Source organism: Antechinus flavipes, chromosome 4 (genome assembly GCF_016432865.1).
Source record: "Antechinus flavipes isolate AdamAnt ecotype Samford, QLD, Australia chromosome 4, AdamAnt_v2, whole genome shotgun sequence".
NCBI classification, from domain to species: domain Eukaryota; kingdom Metazoa; phylum Chordata; class Mammalia; order Dasyuromorphia; family Dasyuridae; genus Antechinus; species Antechinus flavipes.
The window spans coordinates 456830198-456853625 of NC_067401.1; the positions used below are offsets into that span (position 1 = coordinate 456830198).

General features: G+C 37.6%; 1 long non-coding RNA gene across 2 annotated transcripts; it reads left to right on the forward strand.

Annotated features, from left to right (window-relative positions):
• Window positions 1-300: 300 nt before the first annotated feature.
• LOC127563166 (uncharacterized) lies at window positions 301-7141 on the forward strand. Of its 2 annotated transcripts, XR_007953908.1 has the most exons (3): window positions 301-1764; window positions 4849-4987; window positions 6928-7141. It is a non-coding gene; the product is annotated as an uncharacterized LOC127563166 (long non-coding RNA). The 2 variants fall into 2 exon arrangements; XR_007953907.1 differs by having other exon boundaries at window positions 4849-7141.
• The last annotated feature ends 16287 nt before the right edge of the window (window positions 7142-23428 follow it).

Sequence of the window (23428 nt, forward strand, 5' to 3'; positions counted from 1 at the left end):
CCTTAAGCTCCCGGGCTCGATGCAGACGCCCCCTTCCCTTCCCTTCCCTCTGGTGCCTCCGGGGCTGTTGGCCGCCCCCTCCCTCCGGTGTACACGCTCTGATTTGCGTGTCCACCAGACTGCTTTCTGCTGCCTTCTGCTCTCGCCTTATTGACCCTTCCTCTTCCGCGTCCAACCGTCTTAGTGGACATTTTGAGTTGGATGCCTCACTTGTCCCAAACTGAACTCCTTTGGCCAGCCCCAGACCTTCTCCTCCAGAACTCTCCCCTAGGCACCTTCCTGTTGCAGTGAAAGACACACACACACACACTTCCCGGTCTCTCAGCCGGAGCTATCCCTCTCCCTAGCCCTCAGATCCAATCTGTCGTCTAGCCTCCCATCTCCCTTCACAACTTCTCTAATAGAAATCCCCTTCTCTGCTCCCTTCGTCCCTTCTCTGGGCTTTTGTAATCGGTCTCCGCTTCTCAGCTCATTGCTCTCCCTCCTTCACAACCCTGCCAAAGTCATTTTCCAATAGCAGAGCACTAGCCCTGTCATCCCCTTACTCTGGAAACCTGTGGGGCTCCCATTGCATTCAAGAGCAGACAGAAGCTTCTCTGTTGGAAGCTCTTTACAACTGGCCCTTTCAGCTTTTTTAGTCTTCGTTTGCTTGATTCCTTTCAATACCCTCTTAATATTTAGTCATGTTAGTCTGCTTGCTCCTCCATGCTTTTGTATTGGCTTTCCCCCATGTCTAGAAAGGTCTCCCTCCTCACTTTCCCCCGTCCACCAAATGACTTGATGGTCATCTTCCTCTGTAGTTATCTTCCATCCACTCATATGTCTTACATGCACCTAATTATTCACATTCTGTCTTCCTGCTAGAATATAAGCTTCATGAGGGTAGGAGCTGCTTTTCCCTTTCTTTGTATTTCCAGATTTTTAGCACATAGTAATGTGAAAAATACTGAAAAGTTGGGTTTCTACAGAGTGTTGCAAGCTTGGAGATAGTGTAGAATAGTCAGTACCACTAACCAAGAGGTTTTCAGGACCTGAGAGGTTAAGAAAGGCTAAGATTCTACAGAACAATTAAGTAAATAATGGAAGCCTTAAGTAAACAAGAAATTGGGGAGCTAGGAAAAGTGGACTCAGCCCATCAGAAAGTCTTGTGATTTTGAGAAAATCACAATTTAAGATTAATAGCCAATCCAGCCCAATCTACTTGGACTGACTTGACCAAATCACTATTGCACCTGCTTAATAGGCTAACTGAATGTTAAACAACACACCCCATAAGAGGAGTTTTTTGCCATTTTTTGAATAGGGGATGTATGATGAGGAAGGGGAAACATATTTATACATATTTAGGGGGAAACATGTAGTGAGTGTATCAGAAAGTTTGTAACCCAGAAGAGGACTGACTAATCTGTCTCTGAAGGGAGGAACTGTACCAAACTAATAAGTAGAAACTTTCTCTACCTTTCTGTGCTCTTCCTGAAGAAGACGGGAGCCTACTTCTAGGCAGACATTAATATGATTCTTGAAGATTCTTCTTTAATAGATTTTCCTTGATATCTGCTTTTCAGCATCAAGAGTTGTTTTTTTTTTTTTTTTTTTTAATAATTTTGTTCGCCAACATATGATTTGACTTGTGGACCTCAGACCCTTTAGGAAGAGCACTCCCATTGAGTTCAACAGTCTGGAGGTTGAACCCCTGGTCCTTTCAAATTCAGGACTTCCTGTTTGGAATTGCCTTGAGATAGCCAGAAGAAACTTAACGATCAGGTACCCTACTGTCAGATGGGGCAAGTCAATATACGGAACAAAGGTAAGAAGCACCCTTTGTGGATCTGGAAGTTCCTTTCTAGAGGCTAGGCTGGATTGCAGAAACAATCTACAGGAAATCCACACACAAATCTTGAGGAGGCAGAGAAGTCTTGAGGGGTCAGATTTGGGCTGCACCAAAACTTGCTGGATTTGCAGATGAGAGGAATAGGTTCTAGACCTAGGGAAAGGGGCAGAATTCCTGGGAAAAGGAGACTCCTTAGAGTAGGAACAAGGAAGGGGTCAAGAAATAGCCTGGAAGAGAAGAGATAACTCTGTACTAGATAAAAGGAAAAGAAATTTAAAGCAGTGTGTGTGTGTGTGTGTGTGTGTGTGTGAGAGAGAGAGAGAGAGAGAGAGAGAGAGAGAGAGAGAGAAAGAGGGAGGGAGGGAGAGAGAGAGCGCGCGCCTGTGTTTCATCTTTTGAGTTTAGCTCTATCAGCCAAATTATCAAGGAAAATATCAGTCCATTTGGGATTTAAAAGGACTTGTTTTGTATATAATTGGATTTATGCAAATAGGTTTTAGCTCAAGAGAGGAAGGACTAATTTTGAGATAGGGAAAGTCTTTAACTGCCACATCTAAAAAAGGAAAAAAGAAAAAAAAATCTGACATTTCTATGGACTTAGAACCAGCCAGTTTGGGTCTGCAGAAATAGTTCAAGTTACAGAACTGCTGAAACATTTTAGCAGGTTCTGGGGCTTTTGCGATTAAGTTTTAAGTTGCTGGGCACAATCTCTGTCAGCTAACTTGAGTTATTCAAGTTAGATTTTACTGAAATGACAACAGTGATATTTACTGATTACTGGTGGACCATTTGATAAGATGGCTGGAAGCTTTCCTCTGAATTCTGCTCCCTTAAGAGGGGTTAGTGGAATAACATTGGAACAAAATGTACTTAAGAATGGATTAGTAGAGAAATTCAGGTATGATTGTTTAATGAAATCAAGTCAGTAATCCATCATCTGAAAGGAAATTGCCACAAGCTACTCAGAGGACTGTGATCTTGAACTTTTAAATGTGAAGGTTAGTGTCTGAGCAAGAGTGAAGCTGGTTGTGGTCCCTTTAAGAAACTGATTTGTGATTCTTTCTGATTGATTTGTGATTCAGATTCCTCCCAGCCCCTCCTGGCTGATGCATTATCACTTCAAGAAGCTAGGACCTTTGATTCACAAATCCTGGTCAAAAGGATTGAATAGGAATTCTGGGCTTGTCCCAGCCCCCATTGGATCTGAGCCAACTTGGGACTCTACCCAAGGGCCCCCTTTAGCTAAATCTCTCGTTATAAAAAGAGCCAAACTAAAATCCTCTCTTTGCACAAGTTCCAACCCCAACGGTCTCTACCCACTGGAATATTGTTTCCAATACCTCTTTACTCTCATCTATTTCCTTAACTAGACTTGAACCTTACTTCCAATTCCATAATAAACCTCTTTTATCAATCTAGATTATCAGGTCTGTAAATTCCTTTACAGAGGAGCTCTGCGCCACCAGAAAGGGAATCCTCAGAACTCCCTACCCTTGCGCCTCCACTAGACCTTATTTAACTCTCTGACCACCAGAAACCCTAATTTTATTTGGGTACCCCAAATCTAAACCTCTTCAAGAGGATCCTCCTGACTCAGTTTTTCAAAGGTGTTTCTTTGAATAAGAACCTACCTGATTATTCCTGAGTCTGGCTATATAGTGGAATTGTTATTGCATGCATTTACCTAAGGCAAACCGATCTAAGGATGCTTTCTCCTGTCCTGTCTATGCTCTCAGGCTGAAGCCTTAAGGGTCAGTTTTGATGCTGCTATGATCATGTCCCTGCTTTTTCCTCTTAGAGCAAATTTTTATAACCAGGACAAGTAGTCAGTAGATTCTATAAACACAATTCAAGTATGTGAGATCTTGGAGTTTTCTATCTGAAAATATATGGTCATTATATCCTAATTAAGTAGGCAAATAAATGTTTGGCCTAGTTAATCTCTGTCTATTGCTAGATGCATAAATCTGACTGAAATAAGGTTCTTAAAAGGTTTTCCTATAGAATGACCTAACTGTGCCCCTTTGCAGTTTGAAGTAGTCATGATTCCTGTGGAAGATTGACATCTCCCTTGTCCGCAGAATTCCCTCTCCCCAAAAGTCAGAAAGGGGAAATGATAAATCTGAGCTGAGCACAATTAAGTGATTAATAGAAGCCTTGAGCAAACAAGAAATTGGGAAGCCAGGAAGGCACAGGTGGATTCAGCCAATCAGAAATAGTCCCTTGGTTTTGAGAAAACCACAAACTTAAGATATTATCCTCCAGCCCAGACTAGTTGCTATCAATGCTGGCTTTGACCAAATCACTACTGCACCTGCTTAATAGATTAATTGAATATTAAACAGCATACCCCATGGGAAAAGTTTTCTGCCATTTTTGAACATGGGATATAGGATGAGGGAGCAGGAACCTATTTCTATATATTTAGAGGTTAACATGTAGTGGATATATCAGAAAGATTGTAACCCAGAAAGCAACAGACCAGTCCATTCTCTGAAAGGAGGGACTGTGCCAAACTAATAAGGTAAAGCTGCTCCACTCCCTCTTCCTAAAGAGGATCGGAGCTCTCTTCTGGCCAGAAACATTAGGATGATTCCTTAAGATTCTTCTTTATTAAATTTTCTTTGGTGTCTGATTTTCAGTGTCAGTGATATATTTCCCAAAGCATTTCCAGATATGACCTACTTACTTACCATCATGGCTGATACTCTCAGGAAGGAGATTTGGGGAGGAATGTTGTCTCTGAAGCTATGTTATAGGAATCAAATAACTAGTGGAGGAAGAAACTTGGAAGGAACAAAGGGAGCTGGACAATTTGTAATTTAAGAAGCAAGGCTACAGCGAAGGAAAGGGAAAAAGAAGCAATGTTCTCTTGAAGAGTTACTGGGAATCAATTCGGAGGATTTTAATGAGTAATTTTCAAGAGTCAACCTGAGGAGAAATGTAGCAAATAATGTTAAATGGTTTGGTTTAGATCTTAACCAGCGCCCTTTGCAATGTCTTTGTTTCTTTTCCAGAACATGGAAGAGCTTTGAGTGCCAAGCTTGGATCCAATTCCAGCCTCTCTCACTTCACAGCTGGATGACCAGACACATCCCTCCCCTTTTTAAGGGTTTCAGTTTCCTCATCTGTATAATGGAGAGAAGGTTATACTTGGTATAGTATTGTAGTGCTCATCCCACAGAATCATTATCAAGTTTAAAAGAGACAATCTCTTTACATGGCTCATGAGCCAAAAAAGCCAAAGATTTGGGAGCCTTACACAAAGTCCAATTGTGACTAATGATAGACTGATGGGCTGAATTGTTGAAATCACCTAAATGGGGGAATCTTTATCATTTAAATGTTGAACTCCACTCACAGAACGAGATGATGTTCTTGGTCACATAGTAATTCCCTGCACCAGTTCATACCACATCTCCCCTGTACAATGAACTCCTTTGGCTCCTAAAAAGGCTCGAGGTGCTAGAGAGCCACATAAAGCACTTGGATGGCACCATGTAACTAGGTTTGGGCAGAAGGGAATTCAAATGCTGCCTTAGAAAGATATTGGTGCTGTAATAGAGGCAAGTCTCTATTTCTTCTGTTTCTTCGTCTGCAAAATGGGATTAATAATAGCATCTGCCTTCAAAGTTTGTGATGAAGATTAATTGGAATGATGTTTATAAAGCACGACATAAATGCAAGCTGTTATTACAAACTTTTCCTTTAGATGTTTAAAACCTTTCACAGCCTTTCAGGCTTATTGTACATGACCTCTTTCATGAACTCTCTGGTACTTTCTTGCTAAACATCATACATGACATTTCACCTCCTGTTTCCCTACTTTTAAAGAAAGTTGTCCCCCATTCCTGGAGTGTGCTTGCTCTTCACTTTTACCTCTTAGCAACTCTCCTGAGCTTCAAAGTTCAGCAGGAAAGCCATCTCCTTATGAGACCCTTCTAGATCCCTCAGCTCTGGTAGCATATATCAAATTACCTTGTATTTATTTTGTATATATATATGTGTGTGTGTACATAGTCTACCCCTATAAAATGTCAGCTCCTTGAGGGGAGGACTCACTTATTTTTCTTTTTTTATCCTTAGCACCTAGCATCGTACCTGACATATATTTAATAAATATTTGTTGATTTGATTGACCCACTGTTATTTCATCTTTGAAATAAAGTAAGATCTTTCAAGACAATTGTGAAAATCGAGTAAGGCTTCATCTATTTCAAAGTTTGAGTAGGCCTGAAGGACTTTAAGCATTAAGTCAAGGGCATACTTAAAGTGTCTCCTCCCTGCTATCCTCTTAAGGGCATACTTAAAGTCTCCTCCCTTCTATCTTAAAGACATTAAAGTCTCCAGGCTATCCCCTCCCTGTTATCCCCTAAGAGCATACTTAAATCCCTTTCTTGTTATCCTCCCTATTTCAGCCAAATATGGGCAACTATGTACTTAATGGTCAAGTTCAATTTCTTGGGTAGTTCCCGAATTTAGAATGTAAGATCCTCAGCCAGTAAGGATGAGGGTCAGTGGTGGGAGGGGGAATTTGCTTTAGGGATTAAAAGCATTGACCCTGCCCTCCCTTCGATTGTCTGCTGGATCAGTAGGATACCCAATTCTTGCGAGAACATATAATAAACTTTGCTTTGCTTCTAGAGATCTCTTCAGTCTCTTTTTATTAAATGATTTCTGACTGACACATTTTTATATGGACGTGTTTTCTCCCTCGATAGGACACCTTCCTTGAAGGCAGAACTTGTTTCATTTTTGTCTTTGTATTTCCGGTGCATGGCACTAGGAACGTAGAGGGCACTTAATAAATGCCGGTTAAGTGATTATGTTATGCCACAGTTCTCTTTAACTGTCCTGACTCAGTTTCCCTGTCCCAGTTTCATTTACTGTTCTGTCTCTTCTGCTCTCGGGTTATAAATTAGCAAGATAAAAGAGTAGATCTCCTGATTCTTTTATGGATTTACAATATTCCTTTAGAATATTCCAAGATTAACCCATGATATCTTTACTTCTTTGTCTCTGGAATTTTTAGGTTTTATGGCTTCCTCTCCCTGATAAAAACTTTCCCTCCCTTTCTCTTCTTTGTCTCCAAAAAGGTATTTGAGAAGTTGGGGTTCTTCCATTCATGGCTGGAGTATGGCAGCTGGCAGTTGTATGCTGGACGCTGGATTCTTTGGGTCCTCCAGCCCTGGGACCAATATGGATTCCTTGGTCCCAGTATACTTATCTCTGTCTGACTGGATAATCTGAGACGAGAGTCCTGTCCAGTCAATCTTACTCTCCCATTAATAAAATATTAAAACTCTCTAATCTCTCTCCTGCCTCAGTTTCTCCGGCATTACAATTAATCCCCAACAAGTAGATTATTAAGTGTTTAATTCTTCAAAAAAAGACAATGCTTTTATACAGAAGATGGGCTTTTCCTTCAAAATTTACCTACAACCAAAAGCTGGAAAGAAAATCCTCTAAGGTAAATATGAGAGGCTGGGGATAGTTTTGTCCCATATTACTCAAGCAGATTGAGTTCTTGTAGAACCCTCTTGAGTACAAACATGCCAGAAGATTAAGTACTACCAAACTGCTGGTTCCAGAATTATCTGCTAAAATTCTTGCAAATATACTACCTTCTTCCATCATCAAAATCTTTCCAAGTCTCTCCTTGCCCTTCAGTCATAATGCAATGTCAACATTTACACTGAAAAGTTCTTCCTGGCAAATAATCAGGTTTTAAAATATGCTGTTTGAAATTGAATTGAGAGAACTGGATTTGAATACTGGACCCAGACACTTCCATAACCTGACCATCATCTGGAAAACAAAAATCATTTCTTCATTTATTTAAAAAAAATCCTCTTGATGAAAAACTTGACTAGTATGGAAATGTGTTTTGCATGATTTCACACCTACAATCTATATCAAATTACTTACTGCTTGAGAAGAGAGAGAATTTAGAAATAATTTCTTTAAAAATGAATGTTAAAAATTGTTTTCACATATAACTGGGGGGAAATATTATTAAATAAAAAAAGAACAGCTTTCTACTTCTCTCTCTTCATATTCCACTCTGTTCCATTTCACCGAGTGAATATAAAGTCATTTCCAGAGGCATTTCCTCCTGCTAAGAGAGGGAAAGAGTCCGATAAGAGTTAACTGGGAGCTGAGCCCTGAAGGCTTCTTCTAAACAAAGGATTCTACAAAGCACCTGGGAGAAGGAAAGGCCCTCCAGGCATAGCCCGAGAGCAGAGAGAGCTCAGATTGTAGTTTATAGTTCTGATGGTTATCTCAAAGCCCTCTGCAAGTTTACAAGCTCAGGACAATTCTTTCTAAATACTGAAAATTACCTGAGTGCTTCCAACCTGTAGCCGTCTCACCTTGAGGGAAAGAAATAAGAGGAAATTCCTCATGTAAAGTTTCTGTTCCTTGAAATCATTACATTCCCAAACTCACACCCATGCCATAGACAGACAGATGTGTCTCAGGACCTATCGAGTCACATGACTGTGACCCACAAGCAGTTTGGGCAGGAATATCGGGCCAAATTGTCCCTCACCAATGGTGTTTGCCAAGGCTCCCCCCAAAGATATGTAATCTCTGCTGACTACTTTTGTTCATGTGGAAATACTCTTATCAAATGGAGCATCTGGGCAGGCTGTACAAGAACAGTAATGGATACAGAGAACAGACCCTGGGGGACTAGTAAGTCAGGAGACCACCTCTTTCTCCACTCTATATTTCCGAGTCCAAAAGAACTAACTGACTAACTTTGACTGTGACCAAGGTGACATTAAAATGATTCTCCTAAGTATGGTCAACTCTAGAAGGCAAAAGTTCAATTCTACTATTGAGGGGTTCCAAGGAATCCACACCCAGGAGGGGAATGTCCAGGGTTGTACAATCTATGCCAGCCTGGGTGCCTCTCACCACAGCGGGTGCTGAGAAACCTCAGACACCAAGCCTTTGGAGAGTATCCAGGATTCTCCTTGAAGTTTAATCTGCATTAGTAACATTTTCCCTACCACATTCTTAAGTGTAAGCAATGGACAAAACAATAAATCAAGCCCTGAGTTGTAGCATTTCCCATTTCAGAGGTATAAATGTTCACATTAAAAATTGAACAATGTGTGGGACAGTATCGACCACAAAAACAATCAGAGACTCTCAAAGGAAGAGAAAAAAAAAATTATGATCTCCAGAGAAAGGGATTCTCCCATCTGGTACGGTATTTGTCAGCAAAAGGAGTACAAAGCACCTGTCAGATTGGCTAAAATGACAGGAAAAAATAATGACGAAAGTTGGAGGGGATGTGGGAAAACTGGGACACTGATACATTGTTGGTGGAGCTGTGAACAGATCCAACCATTCTGGAGAGCAATTTGGAACTATACTCAAAAAGTTATCAAACTGTTCATACCCTTTGATCCAGCAGTCCTACTACTGGGCTTATATCCCAAAGAGATATTAAAGAAGGGAAAGGGACCTGTATGTGCCAAAATGTTTGTGGCAGCCCTGTTTGTAGTGGCTAGAAACTGGAAATTGAAGGGATGCCCATCAATTAGAGAATAGCTGAATAAATTGTGGTATATTAATATTATGGAATATTATTGTTCTGTAAGAAATGACCAGCAAGATGAATACAGGGAGGCTTGGAGAGACTTACATGAACTGATGCTGAGTGAAATGAACAAAAACAGGAGAGCATTATACACTTCAACAACAATACTATAAGATGATCAATTCTGATGGACATGGATCTCTTCAATAATGAGAGGATCCAAATCAGTTCCAATTGATCTGTAATGAAAAGAACCAACTACACTCAGAAAGAATACTGGGAAATGAGCATGGACCAAAACATAGCATTTACACTCTTTTTGTTACTGTTTGCTTACATTTTTTTTTTCTTCTCAGGTTATTTTTACCTTCTTTTGAAATCCAATCTTTCTTGTGCAACAAGATAACAGTATATATGTATACATATATTGTATTTAACATATACTTTAACATACTTAACATATATGGGACTACCTGTCATCTAGGGGAGGGGTGGAGGGAAGGAGGGGAAAGGTTGAAACAGAAGTTTTTGCAAAGGTCAATGTTGAAAAAGTACCTATGCATATGTTTTGTATATTAAAAGTTATAATTTAAAAAAATTTTAAAAGAAGTGCAAAATAAAAATAGCAAAAAAAGATTAAATACTCTGAGTAGAGAAGCCCCACCTTTTCTCTCATTCTTTGGGGGAGTCTAGGCTTACATTCTAATCTTGAAAAGCTAATTTAGAAATAAGAGAATTTTTAAAAAAAAGAGGTACTTAAATGCTAATTAAGAGTTGGTGGGAAATGGGAGGGAATCAAACACCTGCAACCTTTTAGCTATAGCTTTGTTATTATAAAGTCCCAAGCTATGGGTTTAAGCCTATGAGAGTGTCTTAAACTATCAGGCCCCTATTCACCCTCAGTCACATAAGTTAGCTCCTCTATTGAGGCAGAGTGGGAAGGGAGAGTGGATGGCCACCAATGAGGTCATCTTTGTAGGAGAATATGTTGTACCACAGTTTTCTTTTAGTGCCCTACCTCAGTTTCCCTAAATTGTCTTGCCTCAGTCTCCCTAAATTGTTCTACCTCAGTTCCTTGAATTGTTCTGCCTCAATCCCCCTGGTTGCAACCTGTTCATTAGGACTGAAATAATTAGGGCTGTGGAGACCTGGCCACTCTGGCATTTCAAAAGAGTAAAAAACTGTTAACTGTATAATCTCAGATAAGGAGAAGTTCAGACATCCTGGCTCCTAAATCCTCCTAAATTATCAAGAATTTATGGTCCTCACTCTCCACTCTTTTAGAATCATATTGATGGTTCATTCCGGGAAATTCCCGTGTTTACCAATGTTTGGACTCCACCCCTTGCCTTTCTCTCCCTGATCTCTGGAACCATATATAATCCATTGGAATGTCACGTTCGATGCTGATGTCGAATGCTTTAAAACATCAGCCTTGAGACTAAAAGGCTGGTCCCAGACGATCTCTCCCTCTCAGAAACCCAAATAAAATATTAAAAACTCTCTAATCTCTATCTTGCCTCAGTTTCTCTGACATTACAAATAGGTTTAGAGCTCAACCACTGTGTAACTCAGCCAGTTCTGCCTAAAGATCAGGAAGCCACCTGGACTTGTCCAAAGTTCGCCTCTTGCTCCAAGACTGGAGATGTTGCCCCAACACCAGCTTGCTTCCATTCTGATCATTCCCATCAGTGGTCACTCCACACCCCCTGCCCCAGGCCACATGTCACTTGCCATCGGCACAAAGACAGGACAGGAAGAGAAGAGCACCTGTCTTGCAGACAGGGATACAATAAATAAAGGAAGCTTTTCTCCTGGGCTCCAGCCACAGAATCTCCACCTAGGAAAAGAGGCACTCCTCCAAAAGTCCTTGTCACTGGTGCTACCCATAAAACCAGAGGCTCCTTCCAGCGAGGGGAGGAGACTGCCCAGATGAGATGACCAGAGCCCTCCACCATGGCTGTGCAGTCACTGGTCTCCCTTCCACAGATGTCCGGGAGAATGAAGCATTCCTGGTTAAGAGTGGGAAGTGAAAGGAGCCAGAGAGAGACATCCTAGGAGAGGAGTGGGTGCTAATCTTGGAATCAGAAAGAGCGGAGCCTTTCTGGCCATGAAATTTTGGGGAAGACCCTGCCCAGGTGTCTGCTTCCTCTGAAATGAGGTTATTGGGCTGGAAGGCTTCTAGCTCCAATCCCACATCCCAGAATCTTGTCCTGTGTCAGGACTCTGAGAGTGCATGACTGAGTGAATAGAGGAGCAAAGATTAATCTCTTATTTTCTCACCTCCTGCTAATTTCCCCACTCCTTGAAATCTGGTTTCTTTTAAAGCATTCTCACTAAGGTCACCAACTGTCTCTTAAGGTTCAATCCAATTGCTTTTTCTTGCCTCTCATCCTTCTTGACCTTTCAAGGCCCTTACTTACTCGTGTCCAGTGTCCCTCTAGGATTCTAGGATCCATACCCTCCTTCTGGATGATTTTTCCTTCCAATTCTGGATAATGTTCCCTTTGATTTTTCATGACACTTCCAATTTCAGATAATTTTCCCTTTGATTTTTCAGGATGCTTCCAATTCTGGATAATGTTCCCTTTGTTTTTCATGATACTTCCAATTCTGGATAATTTTCCCTTTGGTTTTTTACATCCAATTCTTTTGTTTAGCTCCAACCTAACATTTCCTTTACAATCTTCTTAGTGAAGTCACAATTAGTAACTAGGTAGGGATGAACAAAGGCAATTGAAAAGACCCAAGTTGGAGTTCAGTCTTAGAAATGTATTAGTTGTATGATCCTGAGCAGACCCCCTGGGCCTGTTTCCTCATCTGTAAAATAAGAATGAGGTAGCATATGTTATCTCACATTCTCAGTGCTTGGCAGACCTCGATGTGCTATATAAAGATGAGTTGCTATCATTGTTAGTTATAGTTATGCATCTTGCACCCACTTCTTGTAAGTCCTCAAATTTTCTTTGCACATTCTCTCACTTGGTGATGAGGTTTGATTATGATTTTCACATAGATGTTTTCCAGATTTACATATTTTATTTTTCCTGAGCTTCAGCCTCCCATTACTAACTGGCTGCTGAATAGTTCCACCTGAAAGTCCCATTGTCATCTGGAACTCCGTGTGTCCAAAAGAGAATTCATAAGCTTCCCCACCGGTCTTCCTAACTCCATTGTTTCTGTGAAAACATCGCCTACTGGAAACTATTCAGGTTAACAATTCTGAAATAATTTTTTGCCTCTCTCCCCTTATTTTTTGTTTTTGTTTTTGTATACCCATCACCTAACACAGTACCTCACTCATACTTAAGTTTTGAACTGAATTAAATGCAAGAAGAAAATCAATGAATACTTGGACCTAAGTAGCAATATCAAGGGGTTTTGTTTGTTTGTTTGTTTGTCAATATTATGGAAGAAAGTAGAAGAATTGGACTTTCTGAATTCCAAGAAAGTGTGGATTAACACTTTCCATCAGGAGACCCATGAGAGGAGGAAGAGACTTATTGGTGCTTGGTGACTTCTTGAGAAGGGATGCTGAAGCATCCATTTGTTAACCTGCCCCTAATAAAATAAACCTCTGCCGTTTTCCCAGAGTCTTCCCCAGGATGTGGGGGGGAACTTATAAAGAGTTGTCAAATCAGGCAAATTATCAAATCTGATAATTCACATGGTGACAGATGAGACTGCCAGAAGGAAGCTGAAAATCATTGCTCCTAAGGTTGCCTTGGGAACAAGGATGAAGGCCTTGAGGGCACAGGTGGATAAATTAAAAGGGGAAATTTTAGAAGAAAATGAAAGTCTTGAGATTCCTTCCTTCAGACTCCTCCTTCAGATTTCCCCTTCAGGCTCCAGCACAGGGTTCTTAGCCTTCCCCTTTCACTTTCTTTCCTGTGCTGACTTTTCCTATCAAATTTAAAGAAATAAAGAAGAAAACTACATTTTCCTGAAAGGTAACACAGCCAATGAATTAATTTCAATATTTAACTGAAATGCTTCTATAGCATAGCTTCTAAATACTCAAAGGAAAACTAAACTAATTACAAGGAGAGATCTTTTTTAAACAAAAATGATAATTTATCCCATTGGACCTAGATAAATCCAACAACAAAGAAACATGAAAAAACCAAGAATCTGAATAGAATTTTAGAAAAATTAGATACGATTCACCTCTGGTGATTATTGAATGGAAACAGAAAGTAGTATACATACTTCTCACTTATGTATAACACTTTTACAAAGTTACTTCATTTTAGGACATTTAAAATTTCACAAATACAGAAAAGCAGAAATATTATGGGTATCTTTTAGTTATAAAATGCAATAAAATTATATTTAATGCAGAGCTATTCAAAATATTGAAATTTAACTAGAGATTAGATAATTTAATCCTAAATAATTGTTAGTTAAAGAACAAATCAGAGAAATGATAGATAATTTCACTAAGGATAATGACAACAATAAGACAACATTCCAAAATTTGGGGGATTCAGCCAAAGCAGAAGAAAGGAGAAAATTTATACAGTATTTCTAAAAGTTTTCATTAGCTAAAAAAAAGATAATTAATTAATGAATTGGAAATGCAACTAAAAATACTAGAAAACTAATAAATTAAAAATCTCCAATTACACACCAAAATGGAAATCCTAAACATCAAAGAAGAAATTAACAAAACTGAGAAAAACAACTGTATTGATGAGAACGAACAATTGTATTAATAAATAAAATCATGAGTTAGTTTTTTGGGGGAGAGAAGAGGGTATGGAAAAATGAAATAGATAAATCTTAGGCTGATTTAATTAAAAAGAAAAAAAAAAGGAAAACCAAGTGACCAGTATAGAAAATAAAATTGAAAATTCACAAGTGAAGAAATAAAAAATATTGTTAGAAATTATTTTTCTCAACTATATTGAATAAATCCTACCACTTAAACTAAATAAATACTTATAAAAATGTAAAATACCCAAATTAACTAAAGAAGAAATAGAGAATTTAAACAATTCAGTTTTAGAGGCATAAATGGAATAACTCAAAATTGAATTTCAGAAGAAAAAACTCCATAACCAGATGGATTCATAAGTGAATTTAATCAAACTTTGAAAGAACAATTTGTTCCAATATTATATAAAATGAATGTTCATTGTTTGATGGACTTGTGAACTGATCCAACCATTCTGGAGAATACTTTGGAACTATGCCCAAACAGCTTTCAAATTGTGCATACCCTTTGATCCAGAAATATTTCTACTGGGCCTGTATCTTAAAGAGATCTTAAAGGGGGAAAGGGACCCATATGTGCAAAAATGTTTGTGGCAGCCCTTTTCATGGTGACAAGAAATTGGAAATAGAGTGGATGCCCATCAGTTGGAGAATGGCTGAATAAGTTATGGTATATGAAAGTTATGGAATATTATTGTTCTATAAGAAACGATCAACAGGATGATTTCAGAGAGGACTGGAGAGACTTAAATAAACCAATGCTAAGTAAAATGAGCAGAACTATGAGATCATTGTATATGGCAACAGCAAGATTATACAATAATCAATTCTGATGGATATGGCTCTTCTCAACAAAGTGATTGAGATCAATTCCAATAGACTTGTGATGGTGAGAGCCATCTGCTCCCAGAGCTATGGGGACTGAATGTGGATTAGAACATAGTATTTTCACTTTTTTTGTTATTGTTTCCTTGCATTTTGTTTTCTTTCCCTTTTTTCCCTTTTTGATCTGATTTTTCTTGGGTACCATAATAATTGTGGAAATATGTATAGAAGAATTGTACATGTTTAACATTTATTGGATTGCTTGCCATCTAGGGGAAGGGGTGAGTGGAAATTTAGAACACAAGGGTTTGCAGAGGTGAATGTTGGAAATTATCTATGCATGCATGTTTTTTTTTTTTTTTAAGCTTACAATTTTTTTAATTAAAGCTTTTTATTTACAAAACATATTCAAGGGTAATTTTCCAACATTAACCCTTGCAAAACCTTCTGTTCTGGATTTTCCCCTCCTTCCCCTACTCCCTCTCCTAGATGTATGCATGTGTTTTGAAAATAAAAAGCTTTAATAAAAATAATGTACATGTATAACCAGAAAAAATAAAACAAATGAAATAAAATAAATTGTATGTTAAAAAAGCAAAATAAGAAGTCCTGTCAAATTCGTTCCATGATAGAGATAAAGTCTTTATATATAAACAGAATCAAAACAGAAAAAGGGAAATGGCAGACAAATATACCTAATGAATGGTGAAGCAAAACTTTTAAAAAATATGTATTAGAGAGAAGATTAAAACAACATATCACAGAGATTATATTACCATATCCAGCTTGGATTTATAACAAGAATGCAGAGCTAGTCTAATTTGAAAAATTATAAACTTTATTCAGTCTATTAATAAAAAAATAACAAATCTAATAAGATTATTAGCAATAGATCCAAAAACCTTTTAACAAAATATACCATTAATTTCTGTTTTAAAAAATACCAACTAGAAAACATAGAAATAAATGTGCCTTTTCTCAAAATCATAAATAGCCCCCCAAACCAAGAGCTACCATTGTTTGCAATGGAGATAAATTATAATCACTTCGGGGTGAAATTGGGTGAAACAAAGCTGTCCATTGCCACTTTTTCTAGATAAAAAAGAATCAAGGAAATAACCATAGATGAAGTAAAATTAGCATTTTTTGCAAATGATATAATAATGTACTGAAATGACCTTAAAAAGTCAATTAAACATTAATTGGAACAGTTAACAAGTTTAGCCATCTTGTAGAACATAAAATAATCCTGCACAAATCATCAACATTTCTATGTAACATCAATAAAACCTAGAAATAAGAGAAATAGAGGAATTCCATTTAAAATTTTAACAGAATATACAAAATAACTTGAAGCCTATCTTCCAAGATATATACCACTAGAACTATAAATTCAATTGCAAACAACTGTTTACAGAAATATAGACCTAAATAATTGGAAAGATATTGTTTATGGACAGGGTGAGCTAATATCACAAAATGACAATATTACCCAAATTATGACTCAATGAACTATATAAAACTCTCAAAAAATTACTTTATAGACCTAGAAAAAATAATGACACTCCTATAGAAAGGAACATAAGATCAAGCCTCTTCAGTGAAATAATACGAAAGAAAGGAAGGAAAGGAAAAAGATCTAGTGATGTCAGGTCTCAATAATAAATAAAGTAATTTGGCACTGGTTAAAAAAATAGAGACGTCAATCAGTAGCACAGACTAGATATACAATATGTAGAAGTAAATTTCTCAAATACCTTCGTATTTGGTAAAACAAAGACTCAAGCTTCTGAAATAAAAACTCATAATATGATTTTAAAAATCTGCTCAGAAATTGTATATCAACATGGAAAAAATTAGATTAAGAGCAAAATTTATATCAAGATAAGTCCTAAAGGGATATGTGATTTAGATATAAAAAAAAGTCCCATGATAAACAAATCAGAGAAACAGCAAAACATTACCAGTCAGATCTATGGGAAAAAGAAAAACTCATCACCAAACAAGGATTAGAGAGGATCACAAAAGACAATATGGATAATTTTGGTTTTATAAAATTAAAAAAATTTTGTCCATAAAGCTAGGATTAAAAGGGAAATAATTACTTGTAGAAAACTTTTGTAGCATTTCTCTGATGAAAGTCTTAGTTCCAAGATATAAAAAGAACTGATTAAAATTTATAAGATAAGGAGCCATTCCCTAATAGAAGGCTATGAATAGACAGTTCTCCAGGGAAGCTACCAAAGCTATATATAACAATATGAAAAAAATGTTCCAAATTACTACTAATTAAAAAAATATAAATTAAAGCAGTTCTGAGAGTCTACTTCACACCCATCAGAGTGACAAAGATGACTAAGAAGAAAAATAACAAATGTTTAGGGACACATTGATGCCCTATTGATGGATCTGTGAATGGACATAACCAATCTGGAAAAAAGCAATTTTGAATTATAAGCAAAAAGTTATTAAATAGTGAGTGCCCTTTGATCCAGTTAAGCCAAGGCTAAGCCTATATCCCGAAGAGGTCAACAAAAGAGGAAAAATTCCTTTATTTACAACAATATTTGTAGCAGCTCTTTTTGTGGTAATTAAAAAAAAATCTGGAAACCAATAAGCTATTCATCAATTGAAGAATAATTGAATACGTGGGGGTGTATAGAGGTAGTGGAAGATCACTATGCTGTTAAAAACAAGGAAAAAGATTATTTCAAAGAGACATGGCAAGACTTGCATGAACTCACACAGAGCAATGTCAGTATTATAAAAATGAATGATTTCTACAAACTGATGAAGAATAAGATGAGAATTACCAGGAGACTTTTTTTTTTTTTTTTTTTTTTTTTTTGCTATAACAACAATGTAAAAGCACTTTTGGAAGTTATAAGAACTATGATCCATTAAATCACCATTCAAGATTCCATAGATCTGACGATGAAACATTCTATTGATTACAGAGAGGTGGTGGACTTTGGGTGCATAATGAAATGTATCCCTCTCAGATCATGACTGTCCACAACACAGTTTCCATAGATCAGAGGTTTACATAAAATATAAAATGGGAATTTGGGGAGCAGTTTTGCAGAAGTGGCAGCCACAAAAGTCAGCAAGATGACAAAGAAAAAAAGTTAGAAACTCAGAAATACATAAAATGTATAGTATTGTATAATATCAACATATTTTATGATTTACTACTATAATAGTTCAGACTTTTTCTCTCGTACAGCAGGGACAAAAGTTTTTACATGCATTTTCTAGATTTCAGGGCAGCCTGTACCTAACCCCTGCAATGTGAAAGGGATAACTAAATCTACACTTTTTATATGATCTTTGAAGGAATTTGTTTTACTCAACTATGCAATTTTGTTACCAAAAACAGTCTTTTTATTTTCTTTTTCTTTTCCAATAGGGCAGAAATGGGAGGGAGAGAAAAATGCATTTTAAAAAATAGAGAAGTAGGGAGGCACAGATGTGAAGTGCTGCATCTAGTTTTAGACAAAATAATTGCATTACCAATTTTCCTTTCAGCCTCGTGGATGTGTGGGAAACTTAAGACACGCAAACCCCTCTTACAGAAACCATAAGAAAGCAAGATCTACAAGCTAGTGATTCTTGAGAAGTTTTCTTTTTCTTTTTTTGCTGAGACAATTGGGGTTAAGTGATTTGCCCAGGGTCACATAGCTGGGTAGTATTAAGTGTCTGAGATCACATTTGAACTCAGATCATCCTGACTTCAGGGCTGGTGCTCTATCTACTGTGCCACCTATTTGTTCCCTTGAGAAGTTTTGAAGGAAAAAAGGGATTGCAGAGGCGGATCGGGATGAGAAAGCATTTAAAGGCATATATGATTCTGGGATTAACAAAATACAAATTGTTTCAGAGTATTACTGAATAGCTTATTATAATATTTTTTCAATCAGACCTTAATAGTATAATTACTGTCATATGGAGATAAGGAGGAGTATGAATTTATATTTATATGTGTGTATATGTATATGTATATATATATATATATTTGTATATGTATACACACACTAATTTTTTATATGTATGTGCTTATGTGTATAAGTATGTATATATACACAGACTTTTGCATATATGTGTGTGTATGCATAGGTATATATACACAAACGTTTCTATGTATGTATATATAAAGGTATACATATATGTACATATGTATATATGCTTATATATACAAACTTTTATGTTTGCAGGTATATATGTGTATACACAAACTTTTGTGTATATGTGTCTATGATATATATACAATCTTTTGTATAAATATGTGTGCATATGTACATTTTCTTGTAAACTTTTATATATGTGTGTGCATATGTGTATCTGTATATACATGTATATATATACACAAACTTTTTGTGTATCTGTGTGTCTGTATATGTATACAAACTTGTGTATGTGTATATATATAAATGTATACATCTATGTGTATATGTATATATCCTTGTTTATATATATATTATATATATACATAAACTTTTGTGTATATATGTGTGTGTGAGTATGTGAGTGTGTGTGAGTGTGAGTGTGTGTATGAGTGTGTCTACGCGAACTCTAGACTTGTTGCTTTCTGACAGGTGTTCTTAATCTTTTCTGTGTCCCAGATTTCTTTGCCATTCTGGATGCCTTGGAGTAATGTTGTTTTTCAAATTCATAATTGAAAGACATGCTAAATTTCATTATAGATGGACATAAAGACATCATTTCCCCTGCAGATTCGCAACCGCTGGACCCTCTATTGCCTGTGTTTGGGGCATCGTTAAGCCTCATGGACCATGATTCCAGCCCCAGCCCTTCTCCCTGCTTCCTGAGGAGCTTGCCATAAGTACTGGCCTCCCAGCCCCTGGTTTCCTCCTCCAGCAAATGAAGGGTCCAAAGGAAGACTCCCAGCTCTGGATCCCTGCTCTTACAATTAGAGTCCTCTTCATTCTAAGGCTGACGCAGAACATGACTTCCCTGATGAGCAGAGTTGACCTAATTTTGATTGTGGAAACTTGTCATTAGATGTCACTGACAGGAGCGCTATGTTCAGTGTCCAAAGGGGAAAATTTCCATCCTCATTCCCAAAGTGACTCTAACGGATGCCCCCACCCTTGTTGAGATGCCTCCGCCCACACCCACATTAGACTTCTCTGAGGGAAGCCCCGCTGTCCCTTTTGCCCCAGCACTGAGACCCTAATCTCTGGTCCAGTTCTGGACAGGATACTTGCTGGGTGACTGTGGTCAACCCACGGAAACTGTGTTCCTGCTGCTTTTTCAGTAGAGGCTATAGGACTGGACTGGCTGGCAGCCACAGACTTTTCCAGTTCTTTCTCTCCAATCCTATATGATGAAGGAAATATCAATGGTTGTGACCTGCTTGGCAATGACACAAACGTTTCGGGTATTACTTCAGATCTTAATAGTTGTGACTGGGAGCAAGTTATTTAATCTTTGTTGCTTATCTCAGCTTCTTCCAATCCCTGCCTTGAAAGGCTGTGAGGATCCAGTGATAGAATATTCATAGTTTATAATAAAGTAATTGGCACTTAGTAGGTACCATATGAAGGTTTATTTTCATCCTTCCCCTCCCTTTCCTCCTCCACCCCACTTTTCATGATCCCACCAGCTTAAACTTTTCCTTCTGTGTTCTATCTTTCCTTGGTTTAGGTATCATGACAATATTTGTCTCATAAAATAATTCTGGTAGGGGACTTCCTCAATTTTTGAAGACAATGAGATCTGGGTACTGACTGTTCTTGGAGAGTTGGCAGTTGCTTATCTCAGCAGGAATCCTTCTCACTCCACATCAGTCCACCATGATCCTGACGCCCCCACCACCACATCAAAAGGCTCTTCAGTGGCATTTATCAAAAAATCTTTGATTCCCCAATGGTTATTGATCACAAATCTGATAATGTAGTTTTACAGTCAGATGAAGCATTGGCCTTTCATGGTGATGAATCATGTGGGAAGGCCTAAAGTCCAAGTGGATAAGAAGGGGAGAACAAAAGTTTCTACCTAGAAGAAACATATTCTACGAATGCACATCCAGCTCATTAATCTTCCTCTTCCTGTTTTATTAATGCATATTTTTAGGGCTATAAGTTTTCCCTTGAGGGAATATTTAGCTTTAGCTATATCCCAGAAATTTTGGCATGTTGATTTCTACTATCCCTCTGATTCCTCATTATTTGTTATTTTGTTCTTAAGTATCCAGTTAGGTTTGTGTTTGTTTATGATCCCTGAACCAAATATTTCTTTTATTATGTTATGGTCTGAAAAAAATGTTTACTATTAATATCTTTTTAACATTTGTTTATAATACCTCTGTGCTCTAACACATGGTCAGTTTTTTTGTAAAAGTTTCTTATTATGATAGGAAATATATATATATATATATTCTTTTGTAGTACCATGCAGATGATGCCATGCCTTTTAATTCTAGCAATTTGTTCAGTTCTACATTTCTCTCTTTATCTATTTTTCTATTGGATTTATCCATAATAAGAAAGGGATATTGACATCTCCTCTCACTATTGTGTTACTGTCAATGTCTTCTTGTAATTCACTTTATGTCTCTTTTATGAATTTGGATGCTAAGACATTTGGAGTATATAAGTTTATTACTGATATTGGTTTGTTGTCTAAGGTTCCTTTCAGCAAAGTATATAGTTTTCTTGTTTCTCCTTTTGGTATAATAACTTGTGAGATGGTGTAGTCCTGAGGTCACTAGACAATCTTTCCCAGTGACCTAACTTGTTATAATGTTGGCCTTTTGCTTTGAATGAATATGTATTTTCTGTTAGACTTGGTACAAACCACTGATGAGAAAATTAGGAGCTTTGGTTTTGAATAGATACAAATAAGAGTCCCTGAGAAATGGAGCGGCTTTCTGGGGGATCCACATGTGAAGAGGCCTTATGTGAAGAGGTCAACATAAAATATGGTTCTTTGCCACTTTTACAGCTTAAAGACTGACTCCAGGTCAAGTCTTTTGCTTACTACTCTACCCTGACTAAATTTTCAAAGAATCCACGTGGACATTTTATATTAATTAAGACAGGAAAATATTTGCCATATGGGCTAAGCTTGTTTTTTTGTAAAAAAGACAAACTATCCTGGAAACTTAATTGGTTCAGTGTACTGAAATGCACACCATTAACATAACTTCTGGGTCATCTAAGACCTAAGGAGTCAGGCTTGAGGGACTTGCAACTACCAAAACATCCAACCTACTTCCATCTGGACAAAGAGAAGGTGAGTTATTGTCACTGGGCTTGGAACTCTGTGTCATTCACTAGTTCCAGTTTTCAAGATATTATTTCGAGGACCTGACCCAATGCTGTATCTTAATATGTTTCTTATGCACTATTGCTTAGTAGACTTTCTTTTGCCAAACATGCTTTGGTCTACAAGTATGTCACTTTTTTTTTTTCCCCCAGCCCAGAGCCAGAACAAGGAGACCTGTTTGAATCAGCCCTGACCCAGAAGATAATTCTTTGCATATTCCATTCTTCACCTAACTGACTTTTTACAATCTTAACTTTTCCTCTATCTTCAAACTAATTAAAATAAAGATTAGGGAATATGAGAACAGAAATGAGGGAAGACAGATTGAAAGCATTTTATTGGCAATATTAGAGGGAAAGCATTAAGGGCAGAAATATTATTGAATTCAAGGAAATGGCTCAAGTTAAGAGAGCTAACACTTGTAGGCAGCAGAGTAAGGTCAGTTACAATGGTACTGAGGTGGGAACAATATTGTGCAGGGGGATCTCACAAGTGCCTGTATCACCATTGAGCTACTAAAGCAGAAAGGGCACCAAATAATGAAAGGAACTTATATCTCAGGCCCTTAACCTATATCCTACCTGATGAGAGCTCTTTGGGGCATTTTTTATTTTGGTGTTTCTTTAAAAAATTATCATTCACAGAGACTGAGACTTGAAGAGACCCCTAGGTATAGTACTTCAAAAACTGGTCTCATGGTCACAGGGGCCTGAGTTTAAATCTGTCTTCTGATATAAACTGGGGATGTAACTCCAGACAGGGCTCTTGGGCAATTCTGTGAGGCTGTTGGTTTCAGAGCAGGTGCATTTCTACAATGGTAGAGGGAGTTTCCTCACTGAGCATTCCCTATGTTGATGAGATTATAGATCTAGCTTTAAAAAACTAAAACCCAAACATCCAAGGCAATTTACGTGTAAGTAGGGGGGAATGAGACCCGGAAGAAAGCTCTGACTTGGAGAATGATTTCTCGTCTATGTGGACACGCTTTCTTAGTGGCTTCTCTATGTATTGATGGTGAATTCCAAGAAGAATCAAAACTACAGCTAACTACCTCTTGGGCAGGCAAACTAAATTTGTTCATTTACCTGAAGAATTACCAGGGAAGGAAAGTAAGAGCTTGTAATCAAACAGCTTCCTAAGAATGCTCTCCTGAACCTCCCCCACCACAAGCTACTGAGCCCCTTTCAGTCATCCTCTGTCTTCCAACAGCCCCA